This window comes from Heliangelus exortis, chromosome 4 (assembly GCF_036169615.1).
Source record: "Heliangelus exortis chromosome 4, bHelExo1.hap1, whole genome shotgun sequence".
In the NCBI taxonomy this organism is placed as follows: Eukaryota; Metazoa; Chordata; class Aves; order Apodiformes; family Trochilidae; genus Heliangelus; species Heliangelus exortis.
Window position 1 is genome coordinate 2,309,715 of NC_092425.1, and position 11,688 is coordinate 2,321,402.

General features: G+C 46.8%; 1 long non-coding RNA gene across 1 annotated transcript; it reads right to left on the reverse strand.

Moving 5' to 3' along the window:
- Positions 1 to 1,700: 1,700 nt before the first annotated feature.
- LOC139795677 (uncharacterized) lies at positions 1,701 to 9,489 on the reverse strand. The gene is made up of 2 exons (XR_011725639.1): positions 8,777 to 9,489; positions 1,701 to 5,846 (listed from the first exon to the last, which is right to left on the reverse strand). It is a non-coding gene; the product is annotated as an uncharacterized lncRNA (long non-coding RNA).
- Between the last annotated feature and the right edge of the window lie 2,199 nt (positions 9,490 to 11,688).

Sequence of the window (11,688 nt, forward strand, 5' to 3'; positions counted from 1 at the left end):
TATTCCCCTGTAGGAAACAGACTTCAGGTCTCCTAATGGCCTCCAGTGCTCCTGGCTGACCCAGTTTGGAGGCTCAGCCCTGCTGAGCTAGTTCCATCAGAAATGCTTTCCTTTAAAACTGCTGCTGCCAAATGACACACTACGAACTGTTTAATTTTTTAAATTTTTTTTTTGAAAGAGAGAAAATGAGTGGAACTAATCAGAAAATACAGACTGCGTAAACTGGAACAGACATTACATAACATCAGAGCTCCTAATTAATTCAGATTCATTCAGATTTTACAGTTCTCTACAGAATCAACACTTCCTTTCAGATGGAGGGGAGAAAACTATAAGATAATACAACAACACTTATAACTGCAGCTTCTGAGCATATTAATGAACAGAAAAGTAGAAAAGGCAGGAATTTTTTTTTTTGGAAAAGCAGAATAGCATCTACAGTGAAAGATGCAGGGCACAGCAAAATAGGTCAGTGAAGGGAAATATCTGTAATGAATTCTATAAAGCTGTATGTATAAAAATTAACGTATTGATGAAAAGTGATTTTAAAATGAAGGCTCAGATACAAATCATTAGTCCTGTGGCCAAGACTAATTATGTATTCTGCTGTAATAAGCGATGTCATTACAAGTGAATAACAATGCTGTAATGGGCAAGGAGCCTCTCTGGGGGAGGGGATTGATTATCAAGCAGTTAGGAAACCTTTTCTCAGTTATTTGCATAGTTTTAGTCACCTCGGGTGCCGGCAGAGACCGTTCCCAAAAGGCAGTGGTGATGCCAAGAAATGTGAGGAGGAAATTCAAGGTTTGGAGAGGTGTTGCATAGAGTTATTGAGGCTGGAAAAGACTTTTGAGATGATCAAGTCCAGCCTGTGACCTAACCCCACCACATGGGCCAGGCCAGTGCCCATCAGCCTTGCCTTAAACACCTCCAGGGATGGTGACTCCACCACTTCCCTGGGCAATGCCTGATCACCCTCTCCATGAGGAAGTGCTTCCTGATACCCAACCTAAACCTCCCCTGGTGCAGCTTCAGGCCATGCCCTCTCCTCCTGTCACTCATTGCCTGGGAGCAGAGCCCAACACCCCCTGACTACAACCTCCCTGCAGGGAGTTGCAGAGAGTGTGTTGGGGAAGCCTCTGCAGGGACTGTCCCACTAGAGCTTTGGGGGATGCTGCTGCATCGGGTGAGCTTGGGAAGGAAAAAAACCAGCCCTTCTTTTTGCTGAGTGAGTGGCAAAGACCACCAAGGGCTTGAGGATGGAGCCTGCAGGCAAACCTCTGGCTGCTGTGCTGCTGCATCCTCTGCTTCTCACACCTCTAATGCAGGCTCGGCAGGCAGGCAGCATCACCCCACACAAACCCTCCCTTTTCCCCTCCTTCACACCATCTCCCTCCAGCCTGCTCACCCTTGCTGTAGAGGAGTGAGAAGGGCTGCTCTGTGCTGTCTCACCCAGCTGGCATCTCCGGGGCCACGAGGGAATGGCTGTGCAAAGCTGCACTGACACCAGCCCAGCCACGTAAGGCGGTGCCGGGAGGAGCATTACTCACAGCTGATGAGCACAACCCTTCCCCAGTGCAACACATCCATCCCAGGAAGAAAGGCATAGATCATCTGCTGAAGCACATTTGTTACGGGGAAATGTGTACCTCAACTAATGAAAGGCATAGATCATATAGCAAAATGATTATGCTCATACCTAGCAGGCTCAAGCATTTATTTATTTTTAACCAACTTCTTTCGGTCAGGAGGCTGAGCACAGCCCTCCCCGGCCCAGGGATTAGCAGTCCAAAACCCATTCTCTCCTGGAAAGTGTATTTATTTCCCCGTGATACAAACACATGTTCTCATCCCAAGCTTGCTGAGAATAAATGAACAAGGAGCCTTTCTCTTCCAGGAGCAGAGCCTGTGACTTGAAGCTGGTTTGGTGACTGAAGATGGATTTTGCTGCTGCGTGTTAGCAGGTGATGCATCTGGTATGTTCAATAATTAAAAATAATGTCTGAGTGCTATGAAACATTTTGGGCACTCTTTCATAAACAGTAGTTTTGCTGCCCACCTGAGACATCTTCTGCATCCTTATTAGCATCTTCAGACAGAAATAGGTTGTGAGTGCCCTCCCCCCCTCCAAGGGTCAGCCGTAAACCAGCCAGTCCCAGTATATAAATTCAGTTGGCTCCAGTTCACACTTGCCCCGAGGAAGTAAATGGGTCAAACACTTTATGACAAAGGAAGCCCCTAGTACACCTCATGCTGAGGTAACAGGTGTAAATCCCACAGTTATGCTGTAGCACCAACACTCACACACTGACCAACAGGGGAAAAAAAATCCCAGCATGCCAACTGGTCCCATTACACAGGTTCCCAGAAGCAGCTGAAGGAAGGCCAGTTGCTTTTAAGACTGCTTGTTTAATTACCAACAAAGCTAATAATAGCTCTGAAAAAATAAATGAAGAGCCTGTATTTTATTGAATTGGCCTTTCTTCTGCTGAACTGTATCTGTTTGAACAACCAGTCTAGGGGAGGGTGTGAAAAAGCAAATTACTTTTGGGAGCGAGCAAGGAAGGGAAAATAAACCAACAAAAGCAAAGAGGGGCAGAAGATCAGGTAGAAAATGACTGCACTCAATATCCCTTCCCCTTTTATTTTTTTTTTCCCCCCTGAGCTCCATTGGCTTTCAATTGTGGAGCATATTGATTTGAATTTTTTCCATGTTACCTTTTAATTGCCTCGCTGCAGCTGCAAGGCAGCACCTTGCTGAGCCCACTGCCAGCCACCATCCCAAACACCCCACCAGCCCCAGCACCCCGTGCTCTCCATCAATAGGAAATCAAGCTGCTGCTCACAGAAAAACTCTTCCTACTTTTCACACCTGGCAGTCAGGCTTTTCCAGCTTGCTCACATGTCACCAACCTTCGGAGCAGCTTCACCGTCCAACTATCAGCCCTGCTGGAGACTTTTTATCTTCCTTACAAACTTATCTTTCAAACATGCTTTTTAATGTGTAATCGTTGTTTGCTTCAGCAGGGGAGGCTTCCTTGGGGCTTATTGTACTTCCCTGGCCCTATTGTGGGGAGCCTTTCTGAGAGAAGATGTTGCAAAAATACGTGCGGGTCGGGCTGGAGATTTGGTTTGCATTTCATGGAGATAACAGCATTTTCCTGAAGTCATACAAGCCCCATTTCATTATTCCCTGAACCTCTCGGTGAACCTCGGGCTCCACTGTATAATTTATCGTCCCTGATACAATCCAACAGTGTAATCTCATGATTTATGTGCTTCATTTATAATTTGATCATTTCGGCATAATACGTGTTTTCCTGGGTGATTTATGTACTTTCTCTCACAACCTGTGTGTTTCCTGCCACCATCCACGTATCCATCAGCCACACGTTATGGCCCTGATGGCACTTTCCCAGGGAGGAAGGTGGGACACCCCAGCCTGAGGCCAAGTCCCGAGGTTAATTGCAATCAATTCCCCTTCCATGCAATTACATTTTCATCTGCACACGCCTGGGAAGTGAGCATCCTTCCTGCCCTAGCAACGGGAAAGCAAATGTGCCTCTTTTCCCCTCAGAGCCAATAAAGCCAGCCCTGGCACAGGGATTACAGGGGGGCAGCAGGGAGAGTTTAGCCCTCCTTTCTAGCATTTCCATTGAGAAGGTGCTGAGAATAATTAATTAGCTGCCTGCTGTGCTGATGAACACAGCTCTCCTCTCGACAGAAAAGCATCCCGAAAGCTGGCAAGGCAGCAGCAGCCTGCTCTGATGTCAGGAGAACATCCTAGCACAGCACAAAGCCCAGGCTGGAGGGAAAAGTTCAGGAAAACAAAAACATCAGCTTCTCCTCAAATGAGGGCTGGAAGAAGCCCTGGGGACCACCCTGTTTGCTCACCCCGTGGGTTCAGCAAAGGCCAAACTCTTCTCCATAGCACTCAGCCCACCCCCAGCTGGGTCACACGCTTTGCATCTTCACCACCCATCATCTCTCTCATTTCCAACCTCCTGGCCCCTTCCTGCTGTGCAGAAACAACTCCTATCCCTGTCTGCAGCAAGCACAGCACCACCTCAATTCCCCCCTTCCTGCACCCACCAAATGGGGGGACTCTCTCTAAATGAACACCACTTTTTCCATCCCCCCATGCAGGACAAGCTTCCCGGGCTGCACACCATCCTCAGTGCTCTCAGATGAACTCTCTGTAGTTAATCCATATTTTTCTTGACCAGCAATGCTCAAACCAGGGCAGACAATGTCAGCTAAGCCCTTGGTAGCCCCACATGGCACAGAAAGCCTCACTAGCCCAGGATCCCCTGCTTTGCTTCCATGAGGAATTTGCTTTTTGCACAGTCGTGCTTTCTGTTCAGCTTCTGATGCTCTTCACCCCCAGCTCATCCTTTTTTCCTGTTGATCCCCTGTTCTGCTAATGCTTCCTCACCTGAGATGTGCACCATTTATTCCCACCTAAAACCAGTTATTTGCTCTTTTCCTTATTGAGCTGCATTGCCTTTTTTCCAGCAGCTCTCCCCAGTGCCTCCCATCAGCCTGCTGCACCCCTGCCTTCCCTCTGCCCCCCTGCCTCTTCACCCTCTCTCTTGCCCATCCCAAAGGCATTCAGGAAAATGCCCTGCATCCCACTCTGGGGATAGGGCAGATGGGTGGCAGGTCCTGCTGGGCAGCTTTCTGCCTCTCCCAGTTTGCATCCCCATGGCATGTTCAGGAGATGGCATCAGAAGCCTCTCTGAGAGAAGATAGGATATTCATTGCCTCTCCACAAGGCTTATTGCCCTGTCACAGGAGGAAATAAGGTGAGTTTGACATGATTTGTTCTTGACAAATCCCTGTTGGCTGTTACTTATCTCCATGCTGTATTCTAGAGGCTCATAAATAATTTGCTTGATTATTTCTACCAGCATTTTTCTATGTGCTAAGTGGACTGGTCTACAGCTCCTTGCCCTGCCTGCCCACTGCCCCCTCCCCAGTTTGCCTTTTTTTCAAAGATGGGCACTCTGGTTATCCTCTCCCAGGCTTCAGGAACTTCTAGTTGTTACCAGCTCTCAAAAAAGAAAAAAAAAAAAGAAAAAAAATTGCCAACAGTTCAATGACTGTATCTGTGAGCTCCCTCAGATCCAGCAGAGTGGAAAATCCCCCCCTGTCTTCTTCCATTCTAAAATTAGATTTCCTGGTTGCTGGTTGCAGAGATGAACACTGTCAACCTAAAAATTGTTCATTGGTGATGATATGGTTAAAGCTGGAGGGAAACAAAAAAAGATATGGATATGGCATGCTTTTGTCTTCTTGACATTACCTGTTCTGGCCTCCCAACCACTTCTAACAGTGGGCCAACCTCTTTCTGGTCATCCTGAGTAGGAACTGAAATACTCATGGAACTTTTTTTTTTTTATGTTTTTTAAATCCATTTGCAGGTTGTATTTCATTTTATGCCTTGGATCTTCTTATTTTGCCCCTGCAGCTCCATGGTATTTCTTTTCTGCTCACTGACCACAGCCCTATTTCTGATAGGGTTGGATCTACCAAGTTTACTGATGGCCATCACTGTCCTTTTTCTTCCTATGGATTACAAACCAAATAATTCTGTGCTTTGACTCTCCTGACCCAACTTGTAGCTTCACATTTTAAACAAAATACTCACCACTGATGAAGTCCACTTGTTCTCCTTACTTTCTGTCTCAGACACCTCTTTCCATCATGCCCAAGGTCACTTTGGAAAGGTTGCATTTTACTGCCTTCCCTTTCTGACAGGAGCAGTGGCCAACACTGTAGTTGTTCACCTTCACCATTTTCCAAGACTTGCTCAAATCCGAGTTGAAACTACACCCAGGACAGAGCTGTAGCTGGTGGAGAGAAGATGCTGTGCATATCTGCACTGGAATGAAATGCTTCACAGAATCACAGAAATGTTCTGGTTGGAAGAGACCCTTAAGATCAATGTGTCCAAACCATTAATCATCATTCCAACCATTTCCTCCCTTAGAACTGCTAGGTAGAACTGTACATATTTTATAGATGCATATAAATTTATGGCTGTGTATAAATGTACAAATCTCTAAGAAATACAAAGTATAGGTCTAACACAAGGGAAACCAGCAGGGGTGAGATGCCTTGGATAGGGTATTCCTTCAGTACAAACACTGCCCATTTTCAGATAGCTCAGCCCACAGGGGACCACGCCAGAAGAAATACCAACAAGATGGGTCCAGAGGGCTCGGTGCTGGTGTGGCGGGGTTTTAATTACTTGAGGAGATGAATGAAAAATCTGCCACTCACTCAGGATGAGCACTGTGGGAATACTGACCTGGAGGGACAGATGTCCTAAAATATATATATATAAAAAAATATATAAATAAAATAAAGGGAATTAAAAAAAAAAAAAAAAAAAAAAAAAAAGGGGTGGGAGGAAGGGGGGAGTCAGGGTGTTTCTCTCACCCGCAAGCCTCCCGTAAGCTTTTGTGTCTCTTTAGCTGCAACCTTCTGGTTTTCTTTGTTGTCAGCGTGCATTTCCCTCCCGTGTCAAAGTGTGTCAACTCTCACCTTTCCCTCAGCACTGCTGGACCCCCCTCCAGACCCCCCCAAGACCCCCTGGCCCTGAGGGCTGAGCCAGCCACAACACCTCGCCGCATAATGAGCAGGCATTTCCTCCCCATCAGCATATGCAGAAAGGTAATTAAAACTGTTTAGGTATTTTTTTGTTGCTGTTGTTGCTGCTGCTGCTGCTGCTTTCCGAGGCTCAACAGCGTAAACGCGACTTCTGCTCAATTAAGCTCTGGGATAAAAATAAAATAAAAGAAGGTCTTAGGGCGGTGCTTTCATTTCCACACGTTCAGGCTGGAGCCTGAGGTTTCCAGATGCCCCCTCCCAACCCTTCCGTGGAAGGAAACCTTCAAATAAAGATGTCTCCAGCTGAAATGACCATTATTAACCACACGCAGGCACATGTATATGTATAAATATATATATATATATATATATATACATAATGCATATAGAGACACGCACACGTACCTATATATAAACCCCAAATTTGTTTGTGCTGCTTCCTGCTCATGCTAAGGGTACATTCCTCCCCATTACAGCAGCATTTGCACGTTTATAGGAGGAATAAAGAAAAGAAAAAGATGCACGATGCGTGCTGAGGAGCCTTTCCCCTGCCATCCAGAGAAAGAAGAACTAAAAGGATTATAAAAGTTCAGATTAAAATGATATAAAATCTAGCATTTGGCTCCAACACTAGTGCCTTGGTCCTCTGTAGCTAATCTGTATGCACTCTGTGACCTCCTCGCAGCGAACCCTGCTAAATATATTATTCCCACGGGGGCTTTCACTGCTGCTTGGTGTCAGAAATCAATATGTATGAGGCGCGTGGATGGGAATTTCTAATAGATCTGCCTGGCCCTGTGCTGCTTTTCAATATCTGCCTTGGACTATTAGTGCCGGCTCGGTGCCTGTGAAATAACCGAGATAATCTTTTAAGGTGCACTGTTAAGGTGGAACCTAAACGTTGCCGTTTCAATTAAAACAAACAGGGGGGAAAAAAAAAAATAAATAAAAAAAAAAATTATATATGTATTCATAAATCAGCCGGCGCTCTGCGTAACCTTGTGTGCAGCCCGATTATAAACAATGATGGGGATTAAAGTATTAGGGCAAGTATGCTAATGTCTAGATTTCTGAGGAAGAGCTTAGCTCCTTTCTTGTTTTATTAACGAAAAATTGCATAAATTCGGGGGGGTGGGGGGAGGAATTAAAAGCAGAGGGAGCGGGGGACGCCACATTGTCTGTGCCAGCACCTCCGCGCCAGCGGAGCGGTGGAGGTGAAAGAGCAAGATTGCTCTATTACTGCAGAAAATGCACCCATTTTACCTCAGAGACACCAGTCCACGGGGCTGCAACGCTCTCCATTTTAGACTGGTTGGTGCACACTGAAATTACAGCCTCAGTCACCCTGAGTGACAGTGGCGGGGGTTTATTTATTATTTTTCTTATCGTTGTTTCGGGGGGGAGCCTTTTTTTTTTTTTTTTTTTTTTAAATGGTTGTTTTGGTTTGGTTTTTTTTCCTCCCTTAATTATTGCATAATTACACCAGGTCGTCCTCTACCTTTTTTTTTTTTTCCTCAGGTGCTGAAGCTGTGCAAGAGAGCTCAGGGTGATGGGTGACCCCCCCCCCAGAAGGCAGGCAGGCAGCAGAGCGAGGCTCAGGTTTGAGGGCTGGCTGTGGGGAGGGCTGCCTCCTGCTCTTTCATTCTCCTTCTCACTCTTTGTTTTCAGCTGAATGCACAGAGGAAGCTGTCTCAGCTCAGTGCACAGAAGTGCAGCCTATAAAAGCAATAGGACCTCTCTTTTTTTTTTTTTTTTTTCCCTTTCCTTTTTTTTTTTTTTTTTTTTTTTTTATTAGGGGAAAGGTAATCACCAACCCATGCATACACTCTTTGCAGGGGGCCAGCCTGAATTCAGCTCCAGGCTGGAGATGACAAGTGGAGAGAGTCACCACCCCAGAGGATCCTTTTTAGCCACATTTTAGCTCTGCTGCCCTTGCGAGGCTGTCATCCTACCAGAGGTTGAAGAACTGGCACACAGCCCTGGTATTTTTCTTTCCCCTGCTCTCCTCCCACCACACTTCACTTAGCACAGCCCAATCCACCTGACAACTCTTTAAAATGCCCTGGACTGCTTGTCTGGCTTCAGATGGAGGCAGGGGGTAGGGGGCAGAAGCCCAGGATTAAGGACTCAGCTCTGGGTAAAAACAGGGAGAAATCCTTACCATAAAGTGCTCGCATGGTGTCAGGCCACTCCATCTGGGTAAAAGTGAAGGGCTCAAAAAGGAGGTTTTGCTCATCCAAATTTCCCTGCAGCCCACTGAAATGAGGAGAAGATAGGGTGGGATCCTTCTGGTTTTGTTTTCCATAAATATTATGCTTTAGTCCTCAAGAGCCACAACTCTGCAGGATGTAGCCCCAGTCCCAGGAAGGAAAATCCATTCACTGTTACCTGGAAAATATGAATATGGCTTTTCAGACACGTTTGGGTCTGCTTCAGCTGCCCTCCTGCCTAAGCTTTAGCATGGTGAGCAGGCATAAAATAGATTAAAAAAAAAAAACAAACCCAACCAACCAAACACCAAACAACCTTGTTTTTTCTTTTTGTGTGGTTTGTTGTTTTGGTTTTTATTCTTACCCTCATCTATAAATGAAGCCAGAAGTCTCTTTGGTCCCTGAAAAGTTTCACCTTAATACATACTTGTGCCCCCCACACTGATTTAAACTGATCACAGCTGCAAAGCTCAATTCTAGATTTAAAGATCCACTTGGCCAAGATTGCTGGTATTTACATCTATTTGCCAGCAGCTTCTCTGGACCAAACAGGAGTGGGCAAGCAAGGCAAGGATGTCCCAGCCCTGCTGCCTAAGGTCCCCTGCCAGCACAGGGACAACCCCAACAGTGGCCACAGGAGCCAAATTCCAGGCACGTAGTTTGGATTTAGTTTCCCTTGCATCTGGGAAAAAAAAAGGCAAATGTTTATCAAGGGCTCCACCACCTCTGGCAGTTTCATCCTGGATGCTGAGAGGCAGCTCCTGTGCCACCTCAGCTCCTGGTATTTAGAATACAAACACTCCTAATCTAACATACACAATTCCCAACAGTTTAATAGGGCTGAAGTTCCCTTCCCACCTCCCCTTTCTCAACCCCTCAATTAGGTGGGTTTATGTGAAAACAAACAACCTTGTGTTTTCTGCATCTCTAAGGAGGTGGAATGGTGCAGAGTGCTGGTTGTGAGCGTTTACTGATGGGAAAAGAGGAGCTGAGTGGGGCTGTGTAGACTGCAGGCTTGGTTTTCCCACAAGTGCTGAAAAAGAGCAGCTTTTCAGCAGGGTAAGAAGGGCCAGAAAAGGAAAGGGCAGCCTGGTGAAGTTGCCATCACGGCTCGGGCAGCAGGAGAGGTGGGAATGAGACCCAGGACCTAACCCTGATTGCTCCTGGCTAGGGCTGGTACCAGACTCCAGCCCAGCACAATTCACCTCCCCAGATGTGGAAGTCCCTTTCCTATGGTTTTCTGATCCCTTTAATCTTTACCTGTCCTTATCTCTGCTGTCAGAGTGGTTCCAAAGAATGTTTATCAGTATGGTGATAGGCACTTTATATATATAAATATACATATATATTTAAACAGAACTATAAGGTAAGTCTTGATAAAGGCTTAACTATGTTTCTTAACAGAGAAAAGCACTTTACTTGAAGAGCTTTCCATGGTGGCAGAGCAGGTCATGAGAATCCCTTATGGCCCACGGCTGATGGTCACTTTTGCTTTGCATTGCTTCAGTCCACATTGAGCACCAGATCTCAACTACTCAGACTGAGCTGCTTCTGTTATTTAAACAAAGAGAGATTTTAAAATCCATTTTTTAAATCCATGCTCAGATTTCAGAGAGGATGCACACCCCCAGTTCCCAAAGAGAACTGAAAACCCAGTGGGGTGCCAGAAGGCAGCATGTGCTGGTTATAAGAGAAGGATGCCTTGGTCTTCTGAGTGACTGTCATGGTGTAAGATTTTACCAAGGTGTAAAATCAAGTGTGCAGGTGTCAAAACAGGGAGTAAAACATTACTAGAAAAAAAACCCCAACACTGGAGCTGTTAAGGGGAGCAGAAGGTGAGCCAGCTGCCCCTCAGAATTGCCCCTGTCCCGTTTGTGCCATTGCAGCACCCAGGCAAACACCCACCTAAGCAGAGCACAGCTCAGCCTGGCCTTCTGCCGTGACCTCTGCCTTTGCTGTCTCACAGCCCCGATTGCAAAGATGGGATTTGACAAGAGGGGTCACATCCCTTCCATCCTAGCAGCAAATAAATGTCCCTTTTGATCATGGCTGTCACCAACCGCTCCCTGCTGAGCGACACCCCAGCCCAGCAAGTTCTTCCTACCCCAGTTCCTGGCTGTATCTGATATACAGCTGACTTGGAGACAGCTCTGGATGAGGGCAGAACCCAAAGCAAGCCCAGAGCACAGGTCCACCCTGCGTTGCTCCTGTGCAATACAGATACCATCAGCACCCAGACAGAAAAAATCACTTTCCCAGGAAGCGTGACCTTTCGGAAGGCGAGCGCTCTACAGCCACGTTGTTAGGGGAAACACACTTAAATCAACTTATTAGAGACCAGCTGGTGGCTGCAGGGGAAGACATGCTGGTGCAGACCAGCCCACTGATGCTCTCTCTGCATCCTGCTCAGCACGGGTTGATTGTTCTTGCAGCAGGAGGGGTGATGGATGCTTCCCCTGCACACAGGGCTGCTGGCCACAGCCCTCTTGTTGCCCCCAGGACCTGGGAAAGGGCTGCTGGTCAGGATATTTTTTCCTCTCCTATCTCCTCACAGTGCTACTATCAACCTTCTCCAACAGCACATTTCACATCACGGCAAGTGATGCCTGAATCCGTGCTCAGAGATGGTTTTTTCAGTCTCTGGTTTCCCACAGAAGCTGCTGTGCCTCTATTTGTGGGCACAGGTGCTTTGAGCATCCTTCCAGCACTCCTTCCCTGGCTGAGCACCTTCACTAAAGCCTGTCCTTCACCACCACAGCTCTGCTGGATGCCCTGGCAGCACTCACCACTACCCTGATCCAAAAAAGTTGGGCTCTGGGGAGCAGCTCTCAGGGGGCTGAGCCCCCCTGCTGAAGGACAGCAG